General features: G+C 42.8%; 1 protein-coding gene across 3 annotated transcripts in view; it reads left to right on the forward strand.

Annotated features, from left to right (window-relative positions):
• The window catches only part of baz2ba (bromodomain adjacent to zinc finger domain, 2Ba), a 110,276-nt gene that overhangs the window by 11,836 nt on the left and 72,236 nt on the right, over window positions 1-26,204 (forward strand). For all 3 annotated transcript variants that reach the window (XM_039689202.2, XM_039689203.2, XM_089133852.1), the window contains exon 2: window positions 2,440-2,483. The gene's annotated coding sequence lies outside the window, so the exon portion shown is untranslated. The remainder of the gene's footprint in view (window positions 1-2,439; window positions 2,484-26,204) is intronic.

Raw genomic sequence — 26,204 nt, forward strand, 5'->3', positions numbered from 1 at the left:
AAACACGACACGCACCGTCGTGAGATTCCTTTGACTGACTAGTGAATAAACCTTTTAAGTGAATGCTCTTGTAAGGCTTGCATTTTGCTCACATTTTACAGCATTTCACTTGTAGGCTAACCTAAAGAAAAGCCTGTGATCATTTTGCCATTAGTTTGTTTGTTTTCGTATCTGGGAGTGCCTAAAACATGTTTTCTGTTCGTGCCGTGTCTGGCGATGGAGAGCTTCAGAAACTTTCCCACATGTTGTACCTTTGTTTAAAAAGCGCTCCATTCCATGTGGAGACTCTCTCTTTTGCTCACTCTTGTTCTTCCTTTTGCTTCCATCTGGTCTTCATTTCCACCAGACTTCAAAGGTGAAGGAAAGCGAGGATAGGAAATGGGTTGAATATTAATTTAGCCTTATTGTCACGAGTTGCTGTGTTCTGCACAGATGAACTTTTACCACAAATGTAAAGCGAAATTACCACAGTGTTTAGCAATCCGTTCAAACACGATTGCTGCGTCCTTGTGTGTTTGAGAGAGAGATAGCGACGTGTGTGTGTGTGTGTGTGTGTGTGTAGCATGGTTCTTCCATTAGCGTGTGAGTGATGACCTCCAATGTGGGCAGTTTAAGTTATAGCCCACCCCCTCCTCTCTCTCAGATGGAGCTAATTGTCTGGTGGCCATTTTTGAGGAAGTGTTTCCAGGTATGAGGATTTTTTTTTTTTTTCGCCATTCTTTACTCAATACTGTCTCCTGGAGAATCCTCATTCCTAATGATGAAAGAATAAGATTATCAACAAGAGAGAAAGAGATCTGGTCCAAGGCTGTTTTTTCCCAGTCACAGAAGTTACACACAGATTCCATTTTGTCAGCTTTCAGCTGGGCATAATACAGCAATAAAAGACTCTGCCCTGCAGCCACACTGAATCATACAGAGCAAAGAGAGGGAGAGAGAGAGCAAGAAAGAGATGAGAAAGCGAGAGAAAAGGAAAGAGAAGTCTCTTTGTGCTGTGTGTGCTCATATTGTATGAAAAAAGATGAATCACTTCTATTTAGGGATCAGTTTCCTGAAACTGGACGGGTGAGACGATTCCACGGGAGATAGATTGTTGGGACTTGCCTGTGTTTCTCTGAAGGGCTGGAGCTAAACGTCTGCAGTCGTGGCAAGGTGCTCCCTAAAGGACCGGCTCCTCCGTCAGGAAGTATCAACCTGGAGAAGAAAGGAAAAAGAAAAAAAAACTCGCTCCCCTTTCTCCTCGCACACCATCCTCACAGCTGCGCACAGTTTGCAGTCTATCCGAAGGGGGTGCGTTATCATTTCATCTAAATTCCTCCCCCTAGGCAAGTCAATAAAAAAAATGTAGCGTCAAGACGTTTTTGATTAGCTGGTCCTCAGGATGGATGAAGATGTTTGGGAAGAGCTCAGCACTCGTAGAGTGCGCCACTACACACACATTCCGGCCTTTGTTTGCTGTAGCACCGTGTTCTTGTTCTAATGATCAGGCTGTACGTATCATCTAGAAAATGATCAACCCCACCAGTTGTTCTCACCAATATCTCAGTCTTCGTCTCTCTGAGCTGTCATTACGACTGAACCCCCCCCCAGCTCTAACGGCGCACGTGTCCTTGGTCACTGCGTGGACGGATGAGTAAGATTTTGATTGACGTGTGGATGCTGTCAGTCACAGCCTGGTTCAATGTGTAGCAAACAGTGGTAAACTCTTCCAGACTTCTAACTCTGGCCAGATGGAAATGTTTTAAAGAACTAAAAAGAGGAACTAACTGCCCGGCCACAGATTACTCTGAGTGTGTCTGCTGTTCGTTTGTGGTAGTAATTTGTTTGAGCTTTTTTTTTTCTTTTCCTTGTGCATGTGGTGTTTGTTTCTGAGCATCGTGTGTATGTGCAACAGATCGAGGAGATTGCAAACCGAATCTGATTTGTGTGTCTGTTTCACCTTTGTGTCTCGTTGCTGTGATGTTCCTGATAATTCTTAAGCGCACACACACACACACAAATGCTGTGAGAAAACTGGAGCAGGCTGGTTTTCTGTACAAGACAGTGTGTGTGTGCTTGGAAAATTGTCCCACACACCCTGGGTTTTAAAGCCTTGCTGTAATTCCAACAGGTTTAGCAGGAAAAAGACGGAACCAGGAGCGTGTATTCACACATTCATGTGTTTTTGCTTTGCGTGTGTGGGCTTGTGAAAAGTGGTTGTCAGTGTCTTTGTGTATGTATGCATGTGTTTTTCTTAGTTAAAACCATTGGCAGCCACAGGTTGGGTGTAAACACTGTATCTCTCCAACCTGTTGCCGTAGACTTTTTCCCCTTGGGGCCAAGCCGCTTATTAAGTCTTATTTAGGGCAGTTTATCTCCGTTTTGGTACTGTTTAGTGACCAAATGTGCCATTAAAACACTTCTCTCTGTCTTTTTTTTTCTCTCTCTGGTCTGCTACAGGTGGACAAGCAGTGATGTCACACAGCTGAGGACACTCCCACTTAGTGAGTATTCATACTATAATGCTTAATAGCCAGTTGTCATCCCTTTTTCTTTTATTTATACCTTCCTTCTGTGACTTTGCATTTGTTGCAAGACCAGTTTTCCAGTTTTGAAGTCATTTGTCACGGTTATGCGCCTCTATGTTTGTTTCGGGTAATTGGACGCTGTAACCGAAAAGAGTGAACACAGATCCAGCTGATTTAAACCTAATTTAATTTCGTTCTTGATGTGAGCTTCTCTTTTCACCCTTCTCCCTCCCAATTAGCTGAAACAAAGCTCTCCAAAGGCAATTGTTAGGTTGACATTTCTTAAGCGTGCTTTGTTTTTTTTTTGTTTTTTTGTGTTCGTAAAGATCTTTAATTTAGTAATATATTTTTTACACCCGAGTCTCTTGAACGAACCGCTGCGGTGAAGAGAGTTTGTGCTTTGGAACAAACAAATCAGCCAGTTTCTCTCTCTCCCTGTGTGGGCTCAGGCTAATTGGTAGCGCGGATGCTGGTCGCGGTGTTAGCGGTGATGCTAGGCGGGCGGCAGCCTCTCAGGGCTCTCTGCTCGGCTGCATCGTTTCATTCCCCAGCTCCCTGGTGGTTTCAGAGAGTGACAGAAATACAAGGACATTTCTTTCCACTTTCTCGCTGTCTCCTCCTCCCTCTCATTCTCTATGTCTCTACCACTAACAAGTGACAATATAGAGTTTGAGTTCTGGAGTGCTTAAAGACTGAGAAACGTACTGCAGCTGCCTCAGGTGAACATGCAGCTGTGTGTAGACCAAGTGCTTCCTCAGATGTGTGTGTGTGGTGGCTTACAGATGTCTTTTATTAGAGAAGTGTTCCATTCACACTCCAGAGGAAACAATATATATGGATGGCAAGAAGGAGAGAATGGGATAGGGAAAAACAGAGAGAGATAGACAGGAAATTGGCAAACAAAGACCGTGAGGCAAGGACGGGCTCTCAGCTACACATCATTGCGGCCTCTCACATTGGCAGTAGTCACTGCCACCGTCTCAGCCATCAATAATGGTAATGGAAGCTCCATCTGAGCATTGATTTCTGGGAATTGTAGGAAGGCGTGAAGGGTCATCCGTGCTCAGCGGCTCTGCTCGTTTAGTAAAGGCGAGACAGGCCAGGATTTCAGCATGAATCATTCTAACGTTCCTGTATGAAGGCAGCACCATGCATGTCAATTTTAACGCTTAGGCATTGCCCTAGAAAAGTTAGAATAATGTTTTTGTTGTTTTTAGGTTGTCAACACCTTCATTTACTAAAATTAAGGAATTGACGCATTTAATTATGGCCTTTGACTTGCTGGCAATGTGCCTCATCAAACAACATTTACTGAGTGGAGGCAGCAATGGATACAGTCTCACTTACATACAAAATAAGCTGAATGGAACGCAAATGTGGAGAAGAGATGCGTCTTAAACTGTTAAAAATCATTTTGGGTAATTGAAAAACAGTGGAAATGAAATAAAATATAAATATTAGATGAAAATCAAAAAATTGAGAAATATTGCAATTACCTGAAATAAGACAAATTTAAGTACTAGAATTACGATTAATTAAAATCAACAAATCACATAACAAAATTGTTAACTATAATTATGAAAACAGGATATAGTAAAATTAAAAGCTATTTCAAAATATGTATAAGTTCTATAATAGTATATAAATCATACTAAACACTGGACACTAAAAATGTTTGACTTTAAAAAATAATAGCATCTTAAAAACTGACTCAATTACTGAATTAATTGCTGTGGACTGTAGGTCAGTGATGGGCTCATAAATCCACTTTTTGAAATGTTTATTTAGTGATTTTAGTTTACTCTTCTACCACAATAATGTAACCTGTTTGATTTATTGTAACATTTCTCAGCAAATATTGATATACCGGTAGGCATTGTGACTTTTGTTATTTTATACATAATTTTTAATAGAATTTTTTTTCTTTAGAATATTAGAACAACCATTTTGAAGTAAGGATATAGTGTTCCTGTTTCTCAGAGAGCTCGACAACAACAATGTCATCGGTTGAAGTGAAATGCAAATGAAGTTTCTCAGGATAGAAGTGTCTGCCAAATGCATTAAAACTAATATACGAAGTGTTAACTGATATTAGAAACTAAACAAAAGCATACCGTGCAAGAGTATCAGTTATAAGGAAGAACTTTGCTTTCTCATGAAAAAAGAGAGGACTGAACAAAACAAAACAAAACACTGCTTGAGTACCCAGAGGGAATTACAAAAGTTTATGGATGGAGAGAATATCAAACTAGTCTCTTTGTCTTTGGAGAGTTGAAATTGAAGAGTAAAAATCAGGTCTGTCTGGACATATCGAGGAAAAACACACTCCTCTATCCTTTTCGTTCTGAAATAGAGGTTATAAGTTGTAGTCTTATAAATGCGGGAGACTGTATAGAAAAGAAAGAGAACTGAGCTCTTGCAATCTTGCCCAGGGGCAAAACAGCTATTTATTAGCGCACATGTTAAACCCTCTCCCTTCAAAGCAAACTTTCCTCCCAGCCTCCCACAGAGGGGGAAAGAGAATAATAAAGCAGAGGAAATGGCATTTCTCTGCACAAAGTGGATATGAGTATGTTCAGTGTAACCCACTACTCTTTATTTCGAGTAGAGAAAGAATGAAAAATGAAAGCAAAGGAAGACAAAAGAGGGTGGTGAAAGAAAAAAAAAAAGAGGCAAGAGAGTTTGTTTGAGCACAGGCAGTGTCAGGCTCCTGGCCTCTCTCTTTCTCTTTCCTGCGTCCCTGGGGATGGCTCATAGCTCATACTTCCTGCTGGATCTTGAACAGGAATCATGGTAGAGGGGTCTGTTTTCATTGCTGGTGCTACGCAGTAGGATTGTGTCTGTACTTGTGCGTCAGAGGCAAAACATACCAGTTGTTTGATACAAATAATGCAGGCCTGCTGTTTTTTTTTTTTTTGCATGTGTGTGTATGAAAGGTGTAATGGACCCCTGCCTGAACTCGACTGGTCCCTCCAGATCCCTCGTGAGAGTTATAACCTCAGTACAAAATGCTGGACACAACAGAGAATGAGAAATGGGGTACCTCAAGTGTCTGTCTTGGGTCCCTTTTGTTTTTTTCTGTCCCTCTGTTTGCCACGCTTGCAATTTTACGGTTCCTACTTGTCTTACATATTTATGCCCTGGCTAGGGTATGGGGCCATGCTGATTCTGACTGTACTGGAGGGTACAGCAATAAATGTCGAATCTTCCATAGAGAGAAAGAACGAGTCGGTTAGATGAGGCAGTTAATGTTCAGAGTACATATCATAAACATAATCTCCTGTTATCTTGTTTCTTATCTTAGTCAGGTCCCCCACTTGCAAAAGTGTGTCTTCATCTATGGCTCCATACACCTACACACATAATATACATGTTTCTATGCAGGCTAAAAAGTGGATAGATGCTATTCATTTGCTGATGTCGTTGTGCTTTAAAATGGCAGCACAATGACAACATAAGCCAAAAATAACAGTATCAGACATGTATTCACTCTAGTATCCATCACAACTAGAAACATAGATAAATGCATACATAAAATAGAGGAGTTGGAAGACAGGGCTGAGAGAGCGGGAGGGAGAGAGAGAGAGAGGAGAAGGGAAAAACATCCAGAAGGTCAGGATCAGCGGGTGGCCATCTAAGTGAGCGACATTCAGAGTCTCCGATTGAGTTTCACCCGCCCTGTTACCGTGGAGATCCATCCAATAATACCTGCCTATCCGCATCAGAATCGCTACAATACACTACACCTACAACAAACTGACAAATAGTGCATTGGCTAAACTGACACAACCACAGCAGGCAGTGCTCAAATCTGAAGCAATATCTCGACATCTGCAACAACACGAATGTTTTAAGTTGGCGATTCCAACCGTAAGACTATGTGTTGATTGTGGTTCAGCTAAACACTGTGGTACCGTGTAGGCATGTCTACATGGTTACCATGTTTTTGGATTGCAGATAACTTAAGACCAACCTATCCAAACTTTTGTATCCTGATGAAAAGCCGACACACAAAGCGAATCTGAGAATTAAACAAGGGCTTGATCGCCACTGCTCTGAAAAACTTACTTTACTGCTTGGAAGTAGTAACCAGCAGTCACCTTCAGGCTCCATGCAGCCACTTATGCCATTAAGCAAGCAAAAGTACTTGATTTTGAGTCATTTTCTTACCTCCTCAGTGGGTAAATGACCATTTGCTGAAACCACTGTCTCATTGTCTCCCTTGAAACAGCATATTCCTTGACATTCCATTAAATGTCATTTTTAAATGCTTTCAAGCCATTCACTTGAAAAAGTTGAAATGCTTTATTGAGATGCCACAACTTTTGTTATTTTGCAAACAATACACAATGGAAATCATCAGATAATATTTAACATAAAACGCCTTCTAGAGTTTGCCTCCAGTCCAGTTGTAGACCCACTAAAATCTGTCATGGTGCAATAATCACAGGGAGCAGATGCGAGTGAACAGGGATTTATTGAAACTCAGTCCAATGCAGTAAGCCAGAAACAAGGTGACGCAGGGACTTCGACGGTCAACCAGATGATGTGAAGACAGACGGTGAAATCCACAGGACACGGTGAACAATACTCAAAACACGATCGACACTTCACGGAGGACGAGACGATCAGGAATACAGGGACCAGGAACAGAGACACACCAAACACCAAACAACGATCTGACAAAGATGAGAGAACAGTGGTGAGTATATATGCAAGGTGGTGATCGACTGCAGCTGGTGATGATTGATGATGAGCAGCTGGAGTGGATCAGGTAATGCCACACAGACACGCCCCTCACACACGTGCATTCATACAACAACATAAACACGAGACTAGAAGGAAACAGAGGAACTGTCCACCGTGACAGTACCCCTCTCCCTAAGAACGCCTCCTGGCGTTCTCAGACTCCCTTACCTGTCGATTGTAATCATCGATAAGAGAGTGATCCAGAATGTCTCTAGCAGGAACCCAACTTCTCTCCTCCGGACCGTAACCTTCCCAGTCCACCAAGTACTGGAATCCGCGTCCCCTCCGTCTAGAATCCAGAATGCGATTGACCGAATAGGATGGTTCCCCATCTACGAGTCGCGGCGGTGGAGGAACCGGGACTGGCGGATTAATGCGAGCATAAAACACGGGCTTGACTTTGGATACATGGAACACGGGATGAATTCTCTTGTACGCAAGAGGAAGTTGAAGGCGGACTGCCACCGGACTAACGATCTTGGTGACAGCAAATGGGCCAATAAATTTGGGAGCAAGTTTATTCGAGACGGATCGGAGAGGAATGTTCTTGGTAGAAAGCCACACTTTGGAACCGACGACGTATACGGGAGGCTTCCGCCGGTGGCGATCGGCTTTGGCCTTGGTGCGCGCTCCCACTTGGAGTAGAGTCTCACGGGCTCTAGTCCAAGTGCGATGACACCTCTGGATGAAGGCGTGGGCGGAGGGGACCGCGACTTCGGATTCCAGACTGGGAAAGATTGGTGGCTGGTAACCTACACTACACTCAAACGGAGATAGGCCCGTAGATGACACTGGTAACGTATTGTGGGCGTACTCCACCATAGACAGTTGCTGACTCCAAGAGGAAGGGTTCTTGGAAACCATGCACCGCAACGTTCTTTCCACATCTTGGTTGGCTCTCTCAGTTTGACCATTGCTCTGGGGGTGAAACCCAGAGGACAGACTAACAGTCGCCCCCAGTAATTTACAAAATTCTCGCCAAAATTTGGACACAAATTGGGGACCCCTGTCGGAAACCACGTCCATCGGGAGGCCATGTAACCGAAAGACGTGATCTACGATCGTAACCGCTGTTTCCTTAGCTGAAGGTAATTTGGGTAAGGGGATGAAATGTGCTGCCTTCGAGAATCGGTCCACCACAGTTAAAATCACTGTGTTACCCTGAGAGGGTGGGAGGGCGGTAATGAAATCTAGAGCGATATGGGACCAGGGTCTCGAAGGCACCGGCAGCGGTTGAAGTAACCCATCTGGAGGTTGATTGGAAGACTTACCAATAGCACAAACTGAACAAGCCAAAACAAAATCGTGAACGTCGCGAGCCATACGTGGCCACCAAAACCGTTGCTTGACTGAAAAACCAGTGCGAGTAACTCCTGGATGACAGGCTACGTTGGAACTGTGACCCCACTGAATAACGTCAGACCGTAATCCCTCCGGCACAAACAGACGATTCGGTGGGCAACCGGGCGGAGGCGTTACCCCTTCTAAGGCTCTCTTGACCTTCGCTTCGATCTCCCATGTGAGTGTTGAAACGAATATGGTTTCGGGTAAAATACACTCGGGAGTAGACGGGCGATCGGAAAAATCAAATATGCGAGATAAAGCGTCCGGTTTGATGTTCTTGGAACCCGGACGGTAGGAGAGAGTGAAATCAAAACGACCGAAAAAAAGTGCCCACCGAGCCTGCCTGGAGTTCAATCTTTTGGCAGTTCTAATGTATTCAAGGTTCTTGTGATCGGTCCAGACGATAAAAGGTACCCCCGACCCTTCTAACCAGTGGCGCCACTCTTCCAACGCCAACTTGACTGCCAACAACTCTCTGTTACCAATGTCATAATTGCGTTCGGCTGGAGATAAACGATGTGAAAAAAACGCGCAAGGATGCATCTTGTCGTCCACAGGTGAACGCTGGGATAACACCGCTCCTACTCCCACCTCTGATGCGTCGACCTCCACCACGAACTGACGTGATGAATCAGGGGTTATTAAGATTGGAGCTGAAACAAAGCGGCTTTTCAGTTTAGCGAACACAGCCTCGGCTGAGTCGGACCACCTGAACGCAGTTCGGGGGGAGGTCAAGGCAGTCAGAGGCACGACTAGCTGGCTGAAATTGCGAATGAAACGCCGGTAAAAATTGGCGAACCCCAGAAACCTCAACAGGGCCTTGCGTGAATCTGGGCTTGGCCAATCCACCACAGCCTTGATCTTCTCAGGGTCCATCCGCATCCCCTCGGACGACACGATGTATCCTAGAAAGGGAACAGACTGTGCATGAAAATCGCATTTCTCCGCCTTGACAAAAAGCCCATTCTCTAGCAGCCTCAGAAGCACTCGACGGACGTGCTGCACATGTTCCTGGAGAGACGAAGAAAAAATCAATATGTCGTCCAGGTAGACATAAATGAATTGGTCGATCATGTCTCGCAGCACGTCATTGACCAATGCCTGGAAAACTGCCGGGGAGTTGGACAATCCGAACGGCATGACCAAATATTCAAAGTGCCCCCTAGGGGTGTTAAAAGCAGTTTTCCATTCATCACCCTCCCTGATGCGAACCAAATGATATGCATTACGTAAGTCCAATTTCGTGAAAATGGATGCTCCCTGCAACCTCTCGAAGGCTGAAGACATCAACGGCAAAGGATAAGTATTCTTTACCGTGATGTTATTCAACCCTCGGTAATCAATGCAAGGTCGCAGCGATCCATCCTTCTTCCCCACAAAAAAGAACCCCGCCCCCGCTGGAGAAGAGGAAGGGCGAATGAACTTGGCTGCTAGAGAATCAGAAATATATTTCTCCATAGCCTCTCTTTCAGGAATCGAAAGTGAAAATAACTTGCCTTTAGGCGGAGACTTACCTGGCAGTAAATCTATCGCACAGTCATAGGGACGATGCGGAGGGAGAGAAGCAGCACGAGACTTACTGAACACTTCCTTCAGGTCTAGATACTCCGCGGGCACGTTAGACAAATCCCCCGCCTCCTCCTGTAACACAGAAACAGGTACAGACGAACAAGCAGACACAAGACAAGACTTATGACATTCCTTATTCCACTCCAGCACAGCTTTATGAATCCAGTCCACACGGGGGTTGTGTTTGATGAGCCAAGGATGTCCAAGAACAACGGGTGCCAGGGGTGAGTCCAAAATCAGAAAAGAAATAGTCTCGGTGTGGTTGCCAGAGGTGATGAGAGTGATATCTTCGGTTCTGTGTGAGATGGTGGGGAGTTCTTGGCCATTTAATGCGTGCACAGAAATCCGGTGATCGAGGGAACGGAGGGGAATTTGAAAAGTGCGTGCAAAATTAAAATCCATAAAGTTACCTTCCGCCCCGGAGTCCAGTAGTGCAAGACAGTCGTGTTGATTAGTTGACCATCTCAGTCTTACCGAGAGGAGAGTGGAAGTAGATGTTGCTGATGAGGTCTTCCTGGCGGAGATCCCACCCGACAGTAGCCTCACGTTTACTGTCGGGCTTGGCCTTTTACCGGGCAGCTGTAAGCATAATGACCAGTCCCTCCGCAATACAGGCAAAGGCCCTGGGACCTCCGCCTCTCCCTCTCCTCCCGGGAAAGCCGAGCTCGACCCACCTGCATAGGCTCGTGATCGTTGACGGGACTGACCACGTCCCTGCCGCTGGATCGCTGGACGTCCATCTCTCCGAACGTACGGGTGGAAGTTGTTCTGCGCTCGACTCTGGACAGTCGAGCGTCCACCCGTAAGGCGAGGTCAATCAGGCCGTTGAGAGTCGTGGGGAGATCCAGGGCGTAGATCTCCTTCTGGACGTGGTCAGCCAGCCCATGCAGGAACATGTCCCACTGCGCCTCCTCGTTCCAGCCACACTCCGCCGCCAGGGTCCTGAACTCGATTGAGAACTCCGATACTGAACGTCTTCCTTGGCGAAGTTCCGCCAACGTTCTGGCCGCCTCTCTTCCTGATACTGACCTGTCGAACACTTTCTTCATCTCGTTCGACAGGTCCTGGAACGAGGCACAGCATGGGTTCTGGTTCTCCCACACCGCCGTTCCCCAGAGTGCCGCTCTCCCAGTCAATAAAGTCAGTACAAATGCAACCTTGGTCTGTTCGTTGGAAAAAGTGCGTGGCTGCAAGGCAAAATGCATAGAACACCGGTTTAGAAATGCTCTGCAAAATGAAGGCTCACCCGAATATGCTTCTGGTACCGGCAAACGGGGTTCCGACTGGGAGGGGCTTCCCGATGGTGCGAGAGGAACGGCAGGTGTGGGGGGCGCAGCGGGAACACGTAGGCGCTGGATCTGCTGGGTGAGCTCGGACACCTGCGTCACCAAAGCTTGAACTGCGCGACCCGTGTCGCCGATCTCCTTCTCCTGAGAGTTCATTCTCTGAATGCTGTGATGTACGAACTCCTCGATGGATGTGGCTGCCGCACTCGCTGCTCCCATTTGACGGTCAGATCGTTCTGTCATGGTGCAATAATCACAGGGAGCAGATGCGAGTGAACAGGGATTTATTGAAACTCAGTCCAATGCAGTAAGCCAGAAACAAGGTGACGCAGGGACTTCGACGGTCAACCAGATGATGTGAAGACAGACGGTGAAATCCACAGGACACGGTGAACAATACTCAAAACACGATCGACACTTCACGGAGGACGAGACGATCAGGAATACAGGGACCAGGAACAGAGACACACCAAACACCAAACAACGATCTGACAAAGATGAGAGAACAGTGGTGAGTATATATGCAAGGTGGTGATCGACTGCAGCTGGTGATGATTGATGATGAGCAGCTGGAGTGGATCAGGTAATGCCACACAGACACGCCCCTCACACACGTGCATTCATACAACAACATAAACACGAGACTAGAAGGAAACAGAGGAACTGTCCACCGTGACAAAATCCAGGTCAAGAATGGGATTCTTGAGGCTTAGATTCTGACAAAGACCCATCCAGTCAACCTATCAACTGGAATAGAAAAAAAAAAAATTATAGCTTAGGTAATATCTGGGACTTCCCATGAATATATTTTTTCCTTTTCAGTAAATGGTTGTGGAGTTTGGTGGTTAGAAAATAAATTGTCAAATTTAGGAGGCCAAACTAAATATATTTAGTTAATATTATGTTCTTATTGTTACATGTTTATTTTCCATTCATATTATAGGTTTGTGATTTTTGCAAACATGATATAAAAAAATTCAGACATGTCTAAATGTAAAACCTTCATTAGAGTGAAAAATTGTTTTTTAGCAATGACATTAAATAATCGTCAAAATGTATACTAATAATTAAAATTGCTAGTAAGAGGTTTTAAATTAAAGGGATACTCCACTTTTTTTTGGAAATATTCTCATTTTACAACTCCCCCACAGTTAAACTGTTGAGTTTTACCTTTTTTTGAATCCATTCAGCCGATCTCCGGTTCTGGTGGTACCACTTTAAGCATAGCTTAGGATACATCATTGAAGTGCACACGACCATTAGCATTTCTCCCAAAAAAATGACCAAAGTGTTTCGATATTTTTGCTATTTAAAACTTGGGTCCCACTTTATATTAAGTGGCTTTTAGTACTATGTACTTACATTGAAATTAATAGTTTGTAACAATGGACTTATTGTGTACTTACATGTTTTTACATTGTACTTATATTTTAAAATTCCAGCATGTAATTACAGCCATAATTACTTTATGTAATTACATTAGTAATTACACAGTTGACCCTCCCCTCACACCTTAACCTACCCTTAAACCGACCCATACCACCACACCTGTCCCTAACCTTACCCGTATCACATCTCAATAGCAGCAAAAGTGTTTTACAATACAACAGGAACACAATAATACATTGTACTTATTGTTCAATGTAAGTACATAGTACTTAAAGCCACTTAATATAAAGTGGGACCAAAACTTGACTTGGCTGATATAACTAGGAACTATACTCTCATTCCTGCGTAATAATCAGGAAACTTCACTGTCGCACCATGAGTGCAGCAGGCGCAATGACTACACAAACTTAGTCCCGGTAACGTTGGAAGCTGGGCACTATTTTCAGGCGCTGCGTCATAATATTATGCCTGCTGCACTCATGGTGTGACAGTGAAGTTTCTTGATTATTACGCAGGAACCTATTAAATCGCAATTTTACATTTTCCCTCTGTCTTAGTGCACGATGTAATTACAGAAGAGCCAAGTTTTAAATAGGAAAAATATCGAAACACTTTGGTCATTTTTTTGGGAGAAATGCTAATGGTCATGTCCACTTCAATGATGTATGCTAAGCTATGGTAGAAGTGGTACCACCAGAACCGGCCAGATCGGCTGAATGGATTCAAAAAAGGTAAAACTCAACAGTTTAACTCTGGGGGAGTTGTAAAATAAGCGTATTTCCCCAAAAAATCCCTTTAAATTAGGTTGTCACTCTACTAGTTTATATGACAAAACGAATAGTTTTCAGAATCTAAAAATATGGCAAGTGCACCTGTAATGCTTTTTAAAGAGCCATGAGTGTACAGAATTTGTCGGAATTGCTATAGAATTCTTGTAAATTCTGGTAAAGCCTTTTAAGTACATTGGAGACAGACTACTGTCGTGTCTGACCATAAACTGAGACCCAGACCAAGGCCACTCAAAACCAATAGCAAAAAATGAAGACCCCAACTCTAATATCTTCTCACTAAAGTGATTCTACCAGTCAGCATCCGTCAAAATGTCTAGACTTGATCACATTATGTCGTAATTAGTCTGGGTGAACTTATTTCCGTAAACAGCGTGTAGGATTTATTGCCTCGCGAATGTGAAGTATTTTCTTTGCGTTTGAAGCGACAAGAGTTTGAGATGGTTTGGTGGATGGGCAAAACGCAGAACATAGCTAATCTCTTTCTAGTGCTGGTGTATGCGTTTGTGTGCGTGTATATGTGTGTTTTCCCGTGCTGATGCTAAAAGCGGCGTAAGGATGGATCTAAAGGAGTGAGTGCTGGAATACTAATGAACAAACAGCAGAAGCGGTTGTGTGCTCTCATCTACCTCTCTGCAGTGGGCTCGCTCGTTCCTCTCTCTTGCTCTCTCCCTTCATCTGCACCTCTCGCTCACACAGAGGATAAACTGTGTACATGATGACATTTACACCGCAGTTGCACGCAGAGGGAGTGTGTGTGTGTGTGTGTGTGTGTGAGCCCTCTCATTCCTCTCCCCACCTCTTTTTTTTCCCCCTGCTCTTCCTTCATTTTGCTCTGTGCTCATCTTCACTCCATCTCTCCTTCTCTCGCTGTGTGTGTTCAGCACAGGATGCGCACCTCAAGGGAGCACACACACACAGGCCATTATTTATGTCTTTTTTTTGAAGGGCAAATATAAAAAGGAGTGGCTTTGCTTTACTGCCACCGATTTGACGTGCTGGCTGTGGATCCAAACACACACTTACGATTCTTACTGAACAGTAGCCATAAACCATGTGTGTTGTGTGAAGAAAAAGCAGCATCACAGCTTACATGCTTTACTCTGTAGGGTTTATGTTCCATTTAGAGTGCAAAAATGTGTGTGAATGAGGTGCGACGACGATGAGGGGGTGTGTGTTTTTGAGGTCGGCCGGCGGGCGTCCCTCCAAACTCCCTGAGGAATTGGGCGGTTAAGGGCAGTTAGAGGGGCTCTTGGGGAGGTTGGGGGCCCTCAAAGAAGGTTAAAAAGATTATATTGAATCTAACTGTCCCACTCTCTCACACACCGAGATTTGACCCCTCATAAACGCACCTTTCACACCAAACACACACTTTCTCACACCTCTCTCGTTCACATAACTAGACATAAACACACGCACACACCCGACCCTGGAATAGCAAGCCATCCAGAGGACCCCATCCCTTGGGCTGGGGTATTTAGAGAGAACCCATGCCAGGCCCCAAGCTCAGAGCTGTAGAGTGCCGGAGCCAGGCAGATCTGGATCCAGGGTGGTCCGGGGAGATTCTCAGAGCATATCAGGGGCTTTTTGTATTCTGGGTGTCCAGGGAGAGCTCATTACTCTGGGTGTGCATTCGCAGAACCTCCCTCACCTCTTGGAAATGGAGAGAGAGCTGAGATAGTGGACCTCAGGGAGGTCATTACAGAAAGAGAGGCTGAGACGGAGAAAAAAACAGGAAGAGAGGTGGGTATTGAGTCTTAGAAATAGAAGCCATAAAGTTTGCTGATTTGTGTGCGTTGATAGGGTGTCTGTGTGATTTCGGGCGTTGGGAAATTGATGCTTAAAGGGTTAGTTCACCCAAAAATGAAAATTAAGTCATTAATTACTCACCCCCATGCTGTACCAACCCAAATGAAAAAAACACAAATGAAGATATTTTCGATTAAATTTGAGAGGTGGATCACTGCTACATAGGCTGCCTAAGGCCGTGTGTCCACCAAAGCGTTTTTAGCCAGCTGAAGACACCGTGCTTTGGGCGCTTGAGAGCGTTTTGGCAGCGTAGCGTTTTTTTCCGTTAAAGGGTTAGTTCACCCAAAAATGAAAATTCTGTCAGTATTTACTCACCCTCATGTTGTTTCAACCCCGTAAGACCTTCGTTCATCTTCGGAACACAAATTAAGATATTTAGGATATTAAAATCGCTCCTGCATACTAGTCCATAGGCTTCTTGAGGGACTGGCTCTTGCTGTCCTCGAAAAGTAATTGAAGACATCGTTAAAATAGTCCAAGTGACTACAGGGGCTCAATCTTAAGTTTATCAAACGACGAGAACACTTTTGTGCGCAAAAAAACAACAAAAATAACGACTTTATTTCAACTATTCACTTCCTTCTCCATAAGCCTATAGTCCGTTAACGTAGTGTGATTGCGTAGAGCTACGTCACACGTAGGCTCACTATTGGTCGACGCTGGTCATGTGTGTGTGATGCGTGTGACGTACAATAACAGAAGCTTACGCTATTAAACTAGTTAGCTGACTCGCGCAGAGGGAGAAATAAACCAATAGTTGAAATAAAGTCGTTATTTTTGTTGTTTTTTTGCGCACAAAAGTGTTCTCGTCGTTTGATAAACTTAAGATTGAGCCCCTGTAGTCACTTGGACTATTTTAACGATGTCTTTTATGACTTTTCGGGGACGGCAAGAGCCAGTCCCTCAAGAAGCCTATGGACTGTATGCAGGAGCGATTTTAATATCTTAAATATCTTAATTCGTTTTCCGAAGATGAACGAAGGTCTTACGGGGTTGGAACAACATGAGGGTGAGTAAATACTGACAGAATTTTCATTTTTGGGTGAACTAACCCTTTAAGACGTTTCGTTGCTATGATACAGAATATCCGCAGCAGTTTGAATGTTGACAGTTGGTCGGTGTGGTATTAGTCCCGCCCCTCCTCCACCATGATTGGACGGCTGGGTAAAAAGTGACAGTGATGAGCGCTGTGTTTTATCCAAAGTTGAACATTTTTCAACTCCCAGCGACCAGTAAAAACGTTGGGCACTCGGCGCTTCAGCGTGAAAAAAACGCTCAGCGCCTCTGTACGCTCATGGCATTTAAAAAACGCGGCGCTCCCATTGAAAACAATTGAAAACATACACCATGCGCGTGGAAAAACACTTTGGTGGACACACGGCCTAAGGGATCGAAACTTGATGGCCGAGAAAGTCAATGAAGAAAATGTTTAAATATTCCATGTGACTACAGTGGCTCAAGTATAATTTAATCAAGCGACGAGAATACTTTTTGTGCGGAAAAACAAACAAAAATAACGACTTTATTGTAGGCCTTGTAGGCCTGAGACGAGAGTTCAAGAGATTTCCACGACGCATGCGCGAGAATTGCGATCTCCTTCAACTACTTCAGTTCAGTTCTCGCGTATGCGTCGTGGAAATCTCTTGAACTCTCGTCTCAGGCCTACAAGGAAGAAAATGAATAGTTGAATAAAGTCGATATTTTTGTTTGTTTTTCCGCACAAAAAGTATTCTCGTCGCTTGATAAACTTATACTTGAGCCACTGTATTCACATTGGATATTTAAACATTTTCTTCATTGACTTTCTGGGCCGTCAAGTTTAAAATCCCGTAGGCAGCCTATGTAGCAGTGATCCACCTCTCAAATTTAATCAAAAATATCTTCATTTGTGTTCCGAAGATGAACGAAGGTCTTACGGGTTGGTACAGCATGGGGGTGAGTAATTCATGACTTAATTTTCATTTTTGTGTGAACTATCCCTTTAAAAGATGATGCCAGGCAGACTCGAATCTGCATCACCCACACAAGCACCACTGCGCAATAGCTACATTTATACATGCTCGCAAATAATCCCTTAGTAATTGGATTGATGGCTCAAACGGATTGAAAAGGCTTCATGAATGAAATTTCGATTGGATTGAAAGGGGTGGTTTTGTTCAGGATGTGCACAGGTAAAAGGATTTGTGAATCCGATTGCCAAATTTATGGTTCATATAAACCAAACTTTCAGATTCTTAAATCAGATTGGATTAATTCGGATTGGTGACAATTAGTGCATGTAAACATGCCTAATGTAGAGATAATGCTACACCGCAGTATTAGAGCGTCTTATGAATATTAGGACAATTTCTCTGTCATTATACCAAAATATTTGACTGACCAATCAGAAAGTATTTCAGACAGGACTGATAGCAAATTTCAGATTGATTTCACACAACAACATTCAGTCAAGAATACTTAAAAAGACAAAAAAGTACATAATAATACCATAACAAAACTAAGTAGATTTTAGAAGTGACACAATGGGGAACTACTACAGGAAAAAAAACTAATTATCAGCCAGTGTGGGGATAATTTCAAAATTGCGAAGTATCGATTTATTGGTCTGTCACTAATCAGGGTGGTGGTTTAGAGCCACAGATACAACAAGAACGTTTTTCCATCATATCTGGCTATTGTTTACAGCTCACAAGGGTCTTCTTGAGTGTCAGGGGGGAGGGACGGATGGTTTGGCGTGCAGATGGTCCAGGGAAGAGGGGGGGCATTGTGTCTGTTGTGTGGGTGATGTGCAGGGAGATGTTTAGTATTTTATTGGTCTGTTCCAGAGGACCCAGCTGCTAGGTCATTCCCTGCTGGCTCACACGGAGCGCGAGAGAGATGGCGAAAGAAAATACAGAGAAAGAGGGGGCATTAGTGTAGATGTCGATGCGAACAGAGAGGATTTAAAGCAGAGAGGAGAGAAGAAAAGTGAAAAATCAGAGCCAGGATGAGAAAGAGAGCGAGACGGAGAGGAAAAAAGGGAGGGAAGGAGTGGGAGAGAAAGGAAAAGAGAGCGGAGAGAAAAAAGGAGGGAGGGAAAGAGAGATAAGCAGCGAGCGAGTGAAATGTGTCCGCCGTGATCCATCAGCCCTGCAGCCACACTAATCACAGGTGGAATTCAGCGAGGTCTTTAAAACGCTGCCTCTCATTTCAAACCCTGCCCTCAGGCTCTCTGTGTGTGTGTTTAGAAGTGTGTCAAAAATCTCTCTGCTTGCCCTATTTTGTGTCTGTTTGTGTGTGTATGTGTGCATTTTAAGAGAAAGACGGGGATCTCACGAGACGGTGTGTGTAGGTCGGTGTGTGTGTATGTGTGCATATTTCTGCACGTGTGTGCACCTGTTTGTGTGTGTAAATCCCCCAGAGACGATATCTGGCTCACACAGCTCCAGTGATCACAGATTGTGCCGTTACTCTGTGCGTGTGTGAGCGAGCAGAAAAGAGATGGAGCACAGAGAAGAGAGGTGTTAGTGTGTGTGGGGGGGGGGGGGGGGGGGGGGGGAGAGGGCAGAGCGTCTTTGTGTCTCTACCTATCCCATCATCCCGTTCAGCTCAGCAGAGGTGACACCAAGGTGAGCGTGAGTGCTCTCTCTCCTTCTCCATCACACCAGCACTGCCTCTTGCCCTCCCTCTTCTCCTTCTCTCTCTCTCTCTCTCTCTCTCTCTCTCTCGCTGTGCCTCTCTGCACGGCTCAGTGGCAGATGGAGGCTGTGTCAGCAGGGAGAAATGGCCATTCACACACTCTTCCTTACACACACTCTCCTCTCTCTTTCTCTCTTGCTCTATCGGGATGAAAAATGTTGGCCGATACGCATAGCCGATAATGAACTGATACTGAAAAAGATAGACTATCTATCTATCTATCTATCTATCTATCTATCTATCTATCTATCTGTCTGTCTGTCTGTCTGTCTGTCTGTCTGTCTGTCTGTCTGTCTGTCTGTCTGTCTGTCTGTCCATCATCTATCTGTCCATCATATATCTATCTATCTGTCTGTCCATCTGCCAGTCCATCCATCTATCTATCTATCTATCTATCTATCTATCTATCTATCTATCTATCTATCTATCTATCTATCTATCTATCTGTCTGTCTGTCTGTCTGTCTGTCTGTCTGTCTGTCTGTCTATCCATCTATCTATCTGTCTGTCTGTCCATCATCTGTCTGTCCATCAAATATCTATCTATCTATCTGTCAGTCCATCTATCTATCTATCTATCTATCTATCTATCTATCTATCTATCTATCTATCTATCTATCTATCTATCTATCTATCTATCTATCTATCTATCTATCTATCTATCTATCTATCTGTCTATCTATCTGTCTGTCCATCATCCTATCTATCTATCTATCTATCTATCTATCTATCTATCTATCTGTCTGTCTGTCTGTCTGTCTGTCTGTCTGTCTGTCTGTCTGTCTGTCTGTCTGTCTGTCTGTCTGTCTGTCTGTCTGTCTGTCTGTCTGTCTATCTATCTATCTATCTATCTATCTATCTATCTATCTATCTATCTGTCTGTCCATCATCTATCTATCTATCTGTCTATCTATCTATCTATCTATCTATCTATCTATCTATCTATCTATCTATCTGTCTGTCTGTCTGTCTGTCTGTCTGTCTGTCTGTCTGTCTGTCTGTCCGTCCGTCTGTCTGTCTGTCTGTCTGTCATCCTATCTGTCTGTCTGTCCATCATCCTATCTGTCTGTGCCTGACCATCTATCTATCTCTCTATCTATCTATCTATCTATCTATCTATCTATCTATCTATCTATCTATCTATCTATCTATCTATCTATCTATCTATCTATCTATCTATCTATCTATCTATCTATCTATCTATCTATCTATCTGTCATCTATATATCTGTCTGTCCATCATCCTGTCTGTCTTTCTGTTTGTCTGTCTGTCCATCATCTATCTATCTGTCTTTCCATCATCCTATCTGTTTGTGTCTGTCTGTCTGTCCATCACTTATCTATCTAACTGTCTGTCTGTCTGTCATCAGTATATTCACTGTTACATTGTACAACCCTTCTGTCTATCAATTTTTTGGCTGCTTGTAATCATGGGGTTCTTGTAGTAGTACTTCATCAAACATTAGAAGATATTTTTACATCTTTCTCACTTATGTCACTACAGTCAGTCACAGTGTATCTGGGTTTCACCTCTTTGCACAGGTGTGTGTGAGCGTGTCACACAGGTCAAAGAAGTGGAAATGTGCGATCATCATTTTGTGTTAATACAGCTATTAAAACTCAAGGTGAGCGTGAGATAGAAAGGTCGGATAGAGTGAGAGAGCGGGAGACTGAAGAGACGGCAGGAGGAACAAACGATGCACAAAGCGGGTGACAGCGCAAGCTGCTTTAATATGTATGTATTGCAGGTTGATGGTTGATTTCATTAGCAAATCTCATTGTTATGCATGGATTGTTCTCCTGCAGCAAAATGAATATTGCATTCACGCCGCCCGTAGGTTTGGACAAAACCGTTTGGATTTTTAACTGCAGCCTTAAGGAAAAACAAAACATGTTTTATGAGGTTTTCCCTCCGTTTCTCTCTAGATCCAATTGATGGCAATTAAAAGCATTTAGCACGTTGTCATTCACTATAGATGAGGCCTTGCGTAGAGAAAGAGGGTTTAATGTGTTTGCCCCTGGTTTTGTGTCTCTGACATGTTTAATTGTAACCAAATGCCCGTCTTTCAGTGTGTGTGTCTGTGATTTGCTCTTTCAGCCGGGTGTTTCTATAGAGGTAGTGTGTGTTGGATGCCTGTTTGAGAGCGTGTGAAATAAGGGGTTGATGTTAGTGCATGTGGAAGTGTGTGATATTAGAGTGTGTTTTGTTAATGACAAGCCTGTATTGCCAATCTTCGGTTGTATAACAGGACTTTTGAACTGTGCTGGCTCTCTGGTGTATATAGAGGTCTGTGTGTGTGTGTGTGTCTCAGAGGTATTAATAGCCTGACCAGGCACAGGAAAAAAAGACTCATGTTTTTCCATCTGTTTTCACAGGAAACAGTCAGGACGGATTATCTCTCTCTCTCTCTCTCTCACACACACACACACACACGCTTTCCCTTATTCTTTGGGCTAATGATCTGATGGCTATTGCAGCACATCTCTGGTTTTCTGTGAGGATTATGGAATCATTTGAAATATGGACGTTACATTTTCCATTCGGATATCCCAGTTTCTCTGTCATATTCATCAGAGTGATTCAGGGAGATATAAAATCATTTCTGGGCTCAGCGATCAAACTGACGGAGGTGTGGAGTTTGTGGATCAAAAGCACATAGCAGACTCACACACTCAAAACCACCGTGTTATTTGCTTTCAGGCAAAACACACATTTTTGTTTGAGAATTAAGAGAGAGCTCAGACTCTCTGCTGCTCTGAATAAAGGTTAGTCACACATTCGAACAAATTCACAAGTGGAAATAAAGAAAGGTGTGTTGAGATGACTGTACGCTGGGTGATTACAGTAAGCACACCCAAACAGACACAAGCACAATGTGTGCACAGGAACAGACACAGACACACACACACACACACACATTGGGTTTCCATGTTTCATAACTTTTCATAGACAATGATTTTTATACTGTACAAACTGGTCTCCAGGTTTTGGTTATATCGTTAAGTGTAATTTGAACAACAATCTGACTAAAATGTTAAGTTTAGCGAAAATTAACATGAATAAACATTCAACCTGCATGTTCTTCAACATGATTTGACAATGATCCAAAGAGCATCTTGAGCTTCTGTACAGTTCACAGATTTGCTTAGTGCCCCTATTATGCTATTTTAAAGGTTCCTAATAGATTTACATGCTTCAAAGGCGCATCACCTCATTTCCAGACTGATCTCATGAAATGGCGCATGTATGACACGCCAATTCGTATTTCCATTTTTGCCGTGCTATCAAAACGCATAATCGCTTTTCAGCGTGTTTATCAACGCCGTTGACTTGGGTATCGAGAATCGAGTATCGATTGGAACCGAGACTAACTTTTCGTTTTTCCCGGAATCGTTCAAAAGTTAAAATTTCGATTCCTAGTTTCAATATTCACAGTCCGCCGAGCGGAAGAAGAAACCGCTGAACAACACCGAAGAAGCGTCTACCGGAAGTGTTGGCATAACCACGCGAGTCGAACATGAGTACCTTACGTCGGAGATCCAACGTGTGGCTTCACTTTTCTAAAAATAACGAAATCTCGGCAAAATGCAAAATTTGTGACAAAAGGAGTATTTTTGCAGAAGGAGTATTTCCTTCAGAATGGATTTTTTCCTTCAGAAAGGCCGTTGGTTAGCAAGGTTAGCTAAACTTTTTTGACCCTGCCTCTTAAAAGAATCGGAATCGAGAATCGTTAGGAACCGGAATCGAAACAAGGAATCGGAATCAGAATCGTTCAAATTCAAACGATACCCAACCCTAGTTACATTACTGTATATATAAATATATGACCTACCCCAACCCCGTCACTAAACCGACCCGTCACTGGGGTTAATAACTTTTATGAGTCTTCCCCTACCATCCTAGGAAAAAAAATATCGCTCCCCAGATGTAGATCTACGTTTTGCTTCGTTTCGCTCAGACATTTAACGGCGTGTACATACACGCGGAATCAGTCGGACATTTAACGGCGTAGACATCAGAGGTGGGAGTCAAGTCCAAGTCTTAACATTGCAAGTCAAGGTCAAGTCAAGTCATTCTGTTGTAAGGGTCAAGTCAAGTCATACTCTTTGTCAAGTCAAGTCGCAACTTGGTCTTCAAGTCACACAGATCGCAAACAGGCTAGTTTTACACATTTTTTTAAACTCTGGGACTTTTATTACTTTATTTAGACACAGAGGGCTGATGGGTTACAAAAATAAATACATTAACTTGTGTGTAATAAATAAAATATAATTAAGAAGCACTTTAAATGCTCTAAATTAAAAATAAATTAAATGAACACAAGTAAACAAGAATTAATACAACTTTTCCCATCTTGTAAAAAAAAAAAAAAAAAAGATATTGCATTCTAAATTAGTACTGTATGCCAAAGTTTGTATGTTCTCACTCTAAATATCCAGGTGATTTGATCCCATAACACAAAAAAACAAATCTAATCATTTAAATGATTTCAACCCGGCTATTTTTTAAAACGTGGGTCGTTGTGATTGATGTTCTCAACTTTCTATATGACTTTCTTCCGTCCGCAACATTTATGTCTCGTCCCGCTCCTGCTCGCAAAAAAACTTTTTGTCTGTACCTCCAAATACTTTCAAGTTAGCCTACGTGTCACCACCATACACAACAGCATAATTGCTCCTGATAAATTATTTGTTATTAAGGCATTAACACACACACCGTTGTTACAACATAAAAGCATGCCGCTCCTGCATTCATGGTTTGGCATGACTGTGCGCTCCTTTAAAGAGGCTACATGCGTTTCCTGAAATTTAAACTCGCGACTGACACCTGTGGCCAAAAAACAGAACTGCTCTCGCAACGCGCGCTTTTACGTGCACACTTCACTAGTCATCTGCTGCAAGGAGGTCAACATTATGTTTACAGAGGTAAGAACATTGTTTGAGATAAAAGTGTTCTGCTTGCGAGTGTAGGCTACTTGCTGACTAGCGGTGGTGGCAGAGTGATCTGAAACGTTTAACATGAACGCGCTTGACGTCACATCCGCAGACAGCGCGGGAAAAGTCCGACCTGACAGAAAATAGGAAAAATAGGATACAGGCTTATAGGTGCACCCACTGTGAGCGGACAAGGTGTCAGTATGCTCATCAGGAGATGTTTTAGTCATAAATGGTAAAATAAAAAGGGTATTGTTATGTTTATTTTGGGGAAAAAACTGCATATAGCCTTTTTAATAATTCCAATAAAGCTGACAGTTCATCACATCTGTTATCAATGAAGCTTTCATAATATATACACTTTGTTTGTTATAATTAGAGAGGATTTGCCAACATACAGAATTCAGCACTGAACAAAAAGTCAGTTTTGAGCGGTGAGAGGAGTTTATCGTTAATGCTTCTGATTGGCCATTGCGTTCAAGAAAACAACACACATGTCTGTGATAGTCAAGTAAGACTCAAGTACAGAAAATTGCGACTCATGATGTCATGTTGTCATTTCTCAAAAAGTATGAAAACGGTTCGTTCAAAGATTTTTTTCTCTCTAAACCCCTTCGTTCCGCGAGCCTTCTGTGCCCTCATTGGTCAGATGGCCCAGTCTGTTGTGATTAGTCTACCGCTTACAGCATGTGTGGGAAACAAAACGGCCATTACCATGTCAAAAATGTTCTGTTTTTTTCCCGTATCAAATGTCCTCACCTTTTGGAAATGCACGCTGTGAATTGGCAGTGTTGAAAACAGGGAATGAGACTAGAATTGCTGACGAATCGATTCTATCTTTTAGTAGATTTGTCATGCACTTTGATCTTTAAAACTTAGCAGACTTTTACATTCACAAACGGCTATATTACACACTGCATGGAAGGGTAATATTTACATAAAAGAAGCATAAATGGGGGCACTTTTAATTTGATTAATTTTGATGAATGATCTAGAAATGGTAGATCATTTGATATATTTCTTAATTTTATGTTATAAAAAAAGTCCTGGAACTTTATTTCTAGGTTTTAAGTACCGTATTTGGGTCCCAGACTTTTGGACTCCACTGTACATATGCAGACTGATATGTTTTGCAGAAGAGGCACAGATTGTGTCCAGCCATCTGCTATTGAAAGAGCACATGCTACAGTGTCTGTCAGTACATGTGTTTTAGAGCTGAGGAGAGAGATAGAGAGAGAGACCTGTCAGATGCAGCCACATTCACCAAACCAGCTTAAAAGTGATCTTCAGTTGCTTCATAGGACTGAAGCACTATGTGTGTGTGTGTGTGTGGAGAACATCCTGTGCCATTAGTGTGTTTTTGTGTGAACAAATACACCCACATTCTCAGTTTTTCTCACTGATTTGCAGCATTGTAGCTGCACAGGAAGGGCAGAATCAACTTGCGGTCAAAAGTGAAAGTGACACATTTGTATTTAGGGGTGGGGGGGCTTTGCTATACTTAGGAGAAAAAAAACTGCTACCACTGATTTGCAAAGAAAACCTTACTGTGGGTTAAAAGTGATTTAATAAATCATAATTTTGAAATAAATAAATCATGGTGATCAAAACTACTTTTTTTCGTTACTTTTAATGCTTTTTTGTGTGCCTGTTATTTTATATATAGGGACAATTTTTTACCCAGAAGTGAGCTAAACCTGACAACTTCCTTTTGGGGAAGTTAAAAAAAAGTATAAGAGTAAAGTAAATAAAGTTTTTTAGCAATTTTAATGTTAACCCTAAAACTGTATTCTGGACAAATGTGGGCAAAATAGTTTTGATTTATTTAAAAAAAATACTTCCCTTGATCTGAGCGGTACAAGACTTGGCTACTTTTTTAAGTTTGCCTCCTGAACACACACACATTTTTTTTTTTACTCAATTCTACAATGTTAAGTGGGTGAAAAAAACCCCCTCCTAAATCTTGTATTTGGGTCAAAAATGGGCACCCATAGAAATGAATGGGAAAAACTGAGCATTCTAAAATAAGCCAAAATAAGACACCAGGTGACAGCAAAGTCACTTCATCTTTAGGTTTTAGCTCTAAGAACTTATTGGAATGGAATGATATTTTAATATAGTTAAAAAATTAAAAATAAATAAATAAATAAAA

The sequence above is a fragment of the Pimephales promelas genome, chromosome 8 (assembly GCF_988280905.1).
Source record: "Pimephales promelas chromosome 8, fPimPro1.hap1.1, whole genome shotgun sequence".
In the NCBI taxonomy this organism is placed as follows: Eukaryota; Metazoa; Chordata; class Actinopteri; order Cypriniformes; family Leuciscidae; genus Pimephales; species Pimephales promelas.